The sequence below is a fragment of the Triticum aestivum genome, chromosome 6D (genome assembly GCF_018294505.1).
Source record: "Triticum aestivum cultivar Chinese Spring chromosome 6D, IWGSC CS RefSeq v2.1, whole genome shotgun sequence".
Lineage (NCBI taxonomy): Eukaryota > Viridiplantae > Streptophyta > Magnoliopsida > Poales > Poaceae > Triticum > Triticum aestivum.
The window spans coordinates 124,423,892-124,431,116 of NC_057811.1; the positions used below are offsets into that span (position 1 = coordinate 124,423,892).

Sequence of the window (7,225 nt, forward strand, 5' to 3'; positions counted from 1 at the left end):
TGATTTACTAGCAATCCAGTTGCTTCGTACAAAATTTAATTACTCTGCATAACTTATTGGTGTATTGTTTTGGCACCAACAAAATTAACGGATCATACGTCCATGATTTAAATTAGACATGGTTCCGATTTTCTGTTTTAGAGAGGTTATATATCACAAGTGATTCAACTTCTCATCCATTAGCAAGATTTAAATGTTCATCACATATGCTTCCAAGCTTTGAATTATTGTTTCAACCATTGTCATTGTATGCTTCCTTTTCTGTTTCCGTATATGCTTAATATCTTGTAATGAAAGTTACTTGCTTCCGACAGAAATTTTACAAAGATTTGATAGAATATTATTCAGTGCCCCGTCAACATAAAAATAAGAGCAAAAAATGCACCCTTTAGTTTCATTGCTGCTTCAGTAGTAGCACCGACACATAAGCACATATTCATGTTAGTTGCTTCCTGATTATATCAATATTGTTTTAGTCTGAGTAGAATTGTGGCATAGCCGCTGATGGGAGAGAGGGACGTTGTTGTTGTCGGTCGACGTCCTCGCCATTGCCGCTGCTACCCCTAGCAGCCACCTCGTTGTTGTCGTCTCCATCTATAGGCTGGCCCTCGATGGCCGCAGAGAAGCCCTTGGTGAAGCGAAGGTCACCACTCCGCTATGCCTCATGACATTGTGCAACAAACTTTGCTTCCTACATAGGAGGAGTATGAATCAAACATTGCTTCCAAAGATGTCAGAATTTGCACCAGAAGAAAATAAGGAACACATTGTAGTGATAACCAAAATATCTTAGCATTACTACGGAAGCACTATAGGAGTATGTACTAGCAAAGTACTAAAGAAGCATTACAGAGCGCAAAGTTATGAAGCACTTGCTCACGTGATGGAAGCATTATTTAAATGGAGTAGAAACATATTCTCATGCTGATGAACTATTTTCCCTTGCATGGAAACAATCACGACAAATAGAATATGACGGAACAACAGGGAAGGGACGATGACACAATAAGGCAGTGAGATAGCAAGAGTACCTGCTCGTTGACGGGGCGTGCTGAAACGCGCTCTCGGTCGAGCTTGGACATGTTGTTGGGGCCGAATAGGATCGTTGCAGTGGCCACGACGCAGTAGCGGTCGGCGACGAGGGAGGCGAAGTGTGTGTTGTAGCTGCGACAACATCAACGGATGAGGATGGCCGAACATGAGTATTACTTGCCTGGTATGTCCAACTTAAGCTCCGTTTCAAAAGAAAAACTATGGAAGCAAACTATCATGTGACGCAAAGCAATTGTACTGTATATTAGAAGCACCCTCTGCATGCACGAAATCAGTATAACATCAGACCAAACACCGGCGGCAACAAAGAAAGATGTAAGTGCAGACCTCGGGACTGTACATATCTCCGCCATGCAGGACTGCGGCGGTGTGCGTGTAGGCAGGATGGGTCGGGCGCGAGGCTGCTCACGAACCCGGCGGGGGACGAGGCGCCAAGCAGGGCCATGAGCTCTTCCTGGGTTTTGCCGCGTGCTCCAGCGGCTACCAGGCTGAGCGTCGTGTAGATGGACAGCGGCGAGCTGGCCGGTGGGGTGGCTATGATGCTCGGGGAGAAGGGGATCTGGGCGAGGAGGAGATCGGGCCGGTGTCACTGCGACAGGAATCAGGAGAGATTAGGGGCGATATTAGGGGGAGGTTTACATCCGTGGTTGCGGGCAGTTAGTTCCTACGTATGTTTTTTTTCTAACAAAAGAAGCACAATTTCTGAGACGTTAGATTTCAGTTGAATCAACGGTGTTGGATTGGTCTGGCGTTGGAAGTTTATCAGACCATAGATAGAAAGTGTTTTCCATTTAACACTAGCTCAGGAAAACAGTCCCCATCACTGCTGGCATTAACCACCGAACCTGGGTAACTCCGCAAACTAATTTTTTGAGGTGAACTCCGCAAGTTAATTAACCACAGCATGGCGCAAAATCAAAGAAGGCGATGAAAACGCATGTGGCATGGGCTACTGGCTTCAATCATGGCCTGTGAAGCGAAAGCCGACGTCAAAAGTACCGGTATGAAGGACTTTAGCACGGGAATTCCTATATGGCGACACGTGCGGGGCGGGAAGCCCCTCTGCTTTTACTTGTTTGGTATCTTTTTCCTGCTTTTAGTTTTTTCCTTTTTAAAATAATTCGTGATTTGAAAAAAAATGTGAATTGTCTAAAATTGTTTGAAATAATAATTGTTCATGATTTCAAAAAATGTCAGGAAAATGATAAATACTCCCGGATTAAAAAACCGTTTGTGATTAAAAAAAGGTTTGTGTATTACGAAAGTGTTCGTGAAATATTCCAAAATATTCCAAAAATGTACATAATTTCAAAAAGTGTTCATGAAAATGTTCACGAATTTGTAAAAACAACCATGATTTTAAAACTCTTCATGATTTGGAAAAATGTACATTAATTTGAAAGAAATGTGAATTCAAAAACATGTCATGGATTCAAAGAATATTCAAGACATTTCTTCATGATTTAGAAAAATATTCATGAATTTATAAAATGTTCACGATATCAAAAGTATATGAACATTTTTAGAATTTGATGAACAAATACTGAACTCAATGTTCACATTGTTTTGGGAAGAATGTTCAATTTTTTTAAAAACAATATTCACCGATTTGAAAAGAAGTTCCCAGTTCAGAAATTATTCATGAAATTTAGAAAATAAAAAATAAAAAATAAAATGAAAAAAAGAACAAAAAACAAAAAGATAAATAAAAAGGAAAAAGATAACAAGAAAACCCGGTCCCAAAACCGGACATGAGCAGTTGGGCCGGCCCACATGTATGCTGCGGGGGAGCAAGGGGGTATGCGGGGGAAATATCTAGTACTCCCACCCTTAGGGTGCTCCCGGTGCTCCAAACTCGGTAGCACATTTTAAAATGGTAAAAAAAATTGAAAAAAATTCAGCACATTGACACAACATCAATGTATGTTGCTAGAAAAATTCAAATCAAAATTCAAAACATTGCTAAAGATACAAAAATGACAAAATGGACATCAATGTAAAAATGGGCCTAATCTAAAGCCCAACTTAAGTTGCATACAATTTACTGTCAAATTTGTCATTTATGTTTCTCAAGCTACGTTTCAAATTTTGATATACAACATACTTTGATGTTGCGTCAATATGCTGAACTTTTTTCCAGAATTTTTCGAACATTTAAAAATGTGCTACAGAGTTTTGAAGCACCGGGAGCACCCTAGAGGTGGGAGTACCAGATATTTCCCCGGGGTATGCGCACGGTCGATCACGCACGACCGACGCGCCGAATAGGAAAAGCCGTTCAGCGGGAAGCTTAGAGAGACGAGAGTCCAACACACACCTGCAAAGTCCACAACGCCATATTAGAAGCGTCCAAGTCATGAGGCACCATGAGTGCGAAGGATTTTCAAATTTGGAAGAAGTTTTGGATTTTCAAATTTGTTTGGAAATTAAAAAAAGTGTTCACATTTTTTAAATATTTGGGATTCTGATTTTTATCAGCAACTCAAATGTTTTGAAACTTTCAAAAACTGTTTGAAGTTTTCAAAAACCAATTGAAAAAAGGAAAAAAAACGTGTACTACAAATGGTTTGAGATATTCAAAAGCTGTTCAGAAATTTCGAATTGTGTTCAATATTTGAAAATTTTCTTCGGAATCAAAACAATGGTTGTGTTTTCAAAATATATTCAGGATTACAAAAGTTTGTTTGGAATTAAAAAAGCATATTTTTCATATTTTTCTCGGAAATTTTCAAAATATGTTATTAGTTTTATTTTGCCCCTATTTTAGTATAGAAATGGACCGGGAAAAGGGAAAAAATCGCTACAGTGTACTAATAGATTTTTAACAAGTGTACTGACAGCTTTTTAGGCACTACAGTGCAGCGGTTCGCTACAGTGCAGCGGTTCCCTACAGAGCGAATGGGCCGGCCCAGTTGGCTACTCTGTGTGCGACGCGCCTGCGTCATATAGGAGGTCACTGAAGATGGGCCCTAGAACTGGACTAGACCCACCTTAATGAGTTCAGAAACATGAATTGAAATTTTATAATATATTTCTGATATTTGATATTAATTTGGTTGACAAATATATGTTCGGATATTACCTAAAATGATATACATATATCAAATAGAATTCCCAAAATTAAATTAGATAACATATTTGTTTAGAAAATATGTCCCACCATAACGAAAACATGGTTGTTTGGGTATTTTAAGTGAGGATTAAGAAATCATCTTTTTTAAAATAAAATTCGGGCTAAAACCTTCATTTTTTATGTCGCATATTAGGTTTGTTTTAAGTCTAGGTTTTAGAGGTTTGACAGAGTTTATAAAAAAGGTACTAACATTCACAACACCAAGTCAATATCTTTAGATCCATAAATTAATGTATTTTAATGCTGTATATATTTGGTATTGTAGATATTGTATATTTTAATATAAACTGATTAATCCTTACAAAATTTGAGTTAAGACAAATATAACATGAGGAGTTAAAATAAACTGATGGAGTATTTAAGAATTAAATAAAAATTATAACTTGTAGCCCCTTCTGTGAGGCGTGTAATATAACATTGTGCGACGAGCGATTAATCCTGACCCTTTGGCGTGGCGGTCGCCGACGGCGCAACGTGCTTCTACGGCGTCACGGCCTAGATGGCGTTGCTGGTTCGAGTCCTGTAACCACCACCGGTCCACCACCTGTACCCGTGATCCTAATCAAGCATGCCCCCGTCCACTCCCCGTGCAGTACAGCGCCCGTGCGTGCAGGCGCAAGTCTCTGGCTTAATTCACGTAATCAATCGGCCCCGCCGTGCCGCCGTACGTACCGTGCCATGCAACGGGACGCTGTAGCTCGCAGAAAGAAAAAGCAAAAACTGCGGTCACAAGAAAAGTCCAGCCCATCTCCATGCACCCACCATCGTGGCCAGATATGCCAAGCCGAGGCGCGAATACGTACCCCTGCCTGTCCCCAGCAATGAGATTCTTTTTTTCTGTTATATAATTCGGGGGAAAGTCAGCGATGAGATCGTAGCACGCATCACGTGCATGCTGGATCGCAGTATTATTATTCCGGCTCGCCACCCATGCTGTTGTTTCTTCCGTGTCGGAGAAACCTGGCCGTTGCTACGGCCCAAGAACGCTGGTCCATGGAGTTGGCAAGCCTCATCATAGCTCCCACCCCAGCAGGATGGGACGCGCATCTCGACCCGAACACAACGGCAGACCGAGCGTGAGGCGTGGTTCTTCAGATTCGTCTGCGGGCAGGTTAGCTTGGACAAAGCTGGCCTGCACGGAGTACTTACAGGTCAACTTACTGATCGATAAATGGCTGATGAATGGAAAAGGCAAAACCCTTTATGGCCGCTGTCCTTAAGTACCGTTAGTCATGGAGTGCAGTCTCTGCATTATCCTTTCGATGATGCGGGAAAGGCCGGAATAAACGTGTGCAAAGATTTGTTGTTGGCACCACTCCGTACGATCCACGTACACAGCTACTTCAGCTTAGATTACATATTTCTTCCTCGTTAGGTTACATATAGTAACTCGGACCATACTGTTAGCGATGGGTTTAGTTAGCCAACCTACGGATATTCTGTACAACGAACTGTTGTTAGCTTGTTGTGATCTTCTAGCAAACCCTACGGCCAATATATGTATCCGAGTGTGGCGTTTCCTGGTCCATTAGTTTTGGATCTCCAAGAACCAATTTATGGTTAGATTATTAGGAGGTAGTGTACCTCGAGCCTACCAAGGATCAAACCCTAGGATTATTATCGATTCTGTCTTTCGAAGATGCTTATAAGAATAATGTGTTTTCATAGGGGCAAATGTATATACGTGTTTATAAGCGTTTGCATCTTTACTTTATTTCTAAAAATAATATATATCTGATTTTGCTACCATGTCTACCATGACCGACGGTGAGCACGCACGCACTATGCTACTAATGACACACTCCCTGGTGGGTGTATTTAAAATGCGCCCAATCATTTTTCAAAACATGCCTTTACATCTAACCGTACCCTCCTTCATCGGAATGTAGATTTTTTTAAAACAATACAACACACACACACATACTATCACCCCTATAAACGCACGCCCGCATACTCTACCCTTATGAATATCTCCGAGATACTGAGCCGACACAACATCTTGAGATTAATGAAATCATCATAGGTGCATTCGTAGTTAATGCTAACGTCTCGTCTCACTGAACGAGCATCACCAGAAAGGCTGAAATAAATCTAGAAAAATGCAAGCACAGTCTAGGAGTTGAACCCTGATGCACTTGTTTCACCAACATGAATTTAACCATCTGAGCTACACTCAATTCGTTGGGTGTAGATTTGTTCCTGCACATGCTACCAGGCTGGGTAAAAAATGAGGAGGGCGTCGGCACAGTAGCAACACTTCCCTCATCATCCTCTTCCTCCTGGTCACTTGCATCAACGACATAGGGAGGAGGTTGTTGGCGTTGGAATTCGCCATGTGAACCTTCTCCTACTCTGTCATGCGGTCCTCACCGTTGCTCTTCTCCTTGTCGAGGCTGGTGGTGCACTGGGACGATCAGTCCTAGTAGTGAGGTCGAGACGCGGTGGGGCGGTTGGGAAGGGGGAGGGAGAGAACAAGGGCCGAAGGAGGCACCTGGCGTCGTGTGGTCAAGGGGTAGCTGGTGAGTGGTAGGAGAGACGAGGCTTCAGCGAGAGGCAACCAATGGGGACTGGGGAGGTTGGAGGCGGCGGCTCCTATGTCCCCTTTTTTGTTACCTTTATATTTAGTTTGGAAATGCCATTACAAAAGGGTATACTTTCTTAGCTCTTCCTTAGTTTTTTGATACGGTCTCCGTTCAGTAAGCTCCAAGTAAGTGCTAGAGATGTTAGTGAAAGGGTTAGTTAGCCAACCACAAGATATTCTATACAACTAACTTTTGTTAGCTTGTTGTAATCTCGTAACAAACCTTGTAGTCATTGTCATTGTATGTCATTCCCCAACATTCTTCATCGTTGGAACTTTTTCACAAAATTTTTGGTGTGAAATTCATGTATTATTACTTTTTTAGATCATCAACCAGTTAGCATTTTAATAAGATTGTGCACTATATTAGTTATGAAATGAGTGAAACCCGAATTTAGTCATGATAGTAAACAAAAATATACATAAACATGAAATAAAGCATCTGTTTCAGGAATGAC

The 7,225-nt window shown here is 41.4% G+C and overlaps 1 long non-coding RNA gene across 1 annotated transcript; it reads right to left on the minus strand.

The window, feature by feature from the left end:
• Positions 1-328: 328 nt before the first annotated feature.
• Positions 329-1,684, minus strand: LOC123141324 (uncharacterized). The gene is made up of 3 exons (XR_006470226.1): positions 1,381-1,684; positions 1,032-1,164; positions 329-691 (listed from the first exon to the last, which is right to left on the minus strand). It is a non-coding gene; the product is annotated as an uncharacterized lncRNA (long non-coding RNA).
• Positions 1,685-7,225: the final 5,541 nt, after the last annotated feature.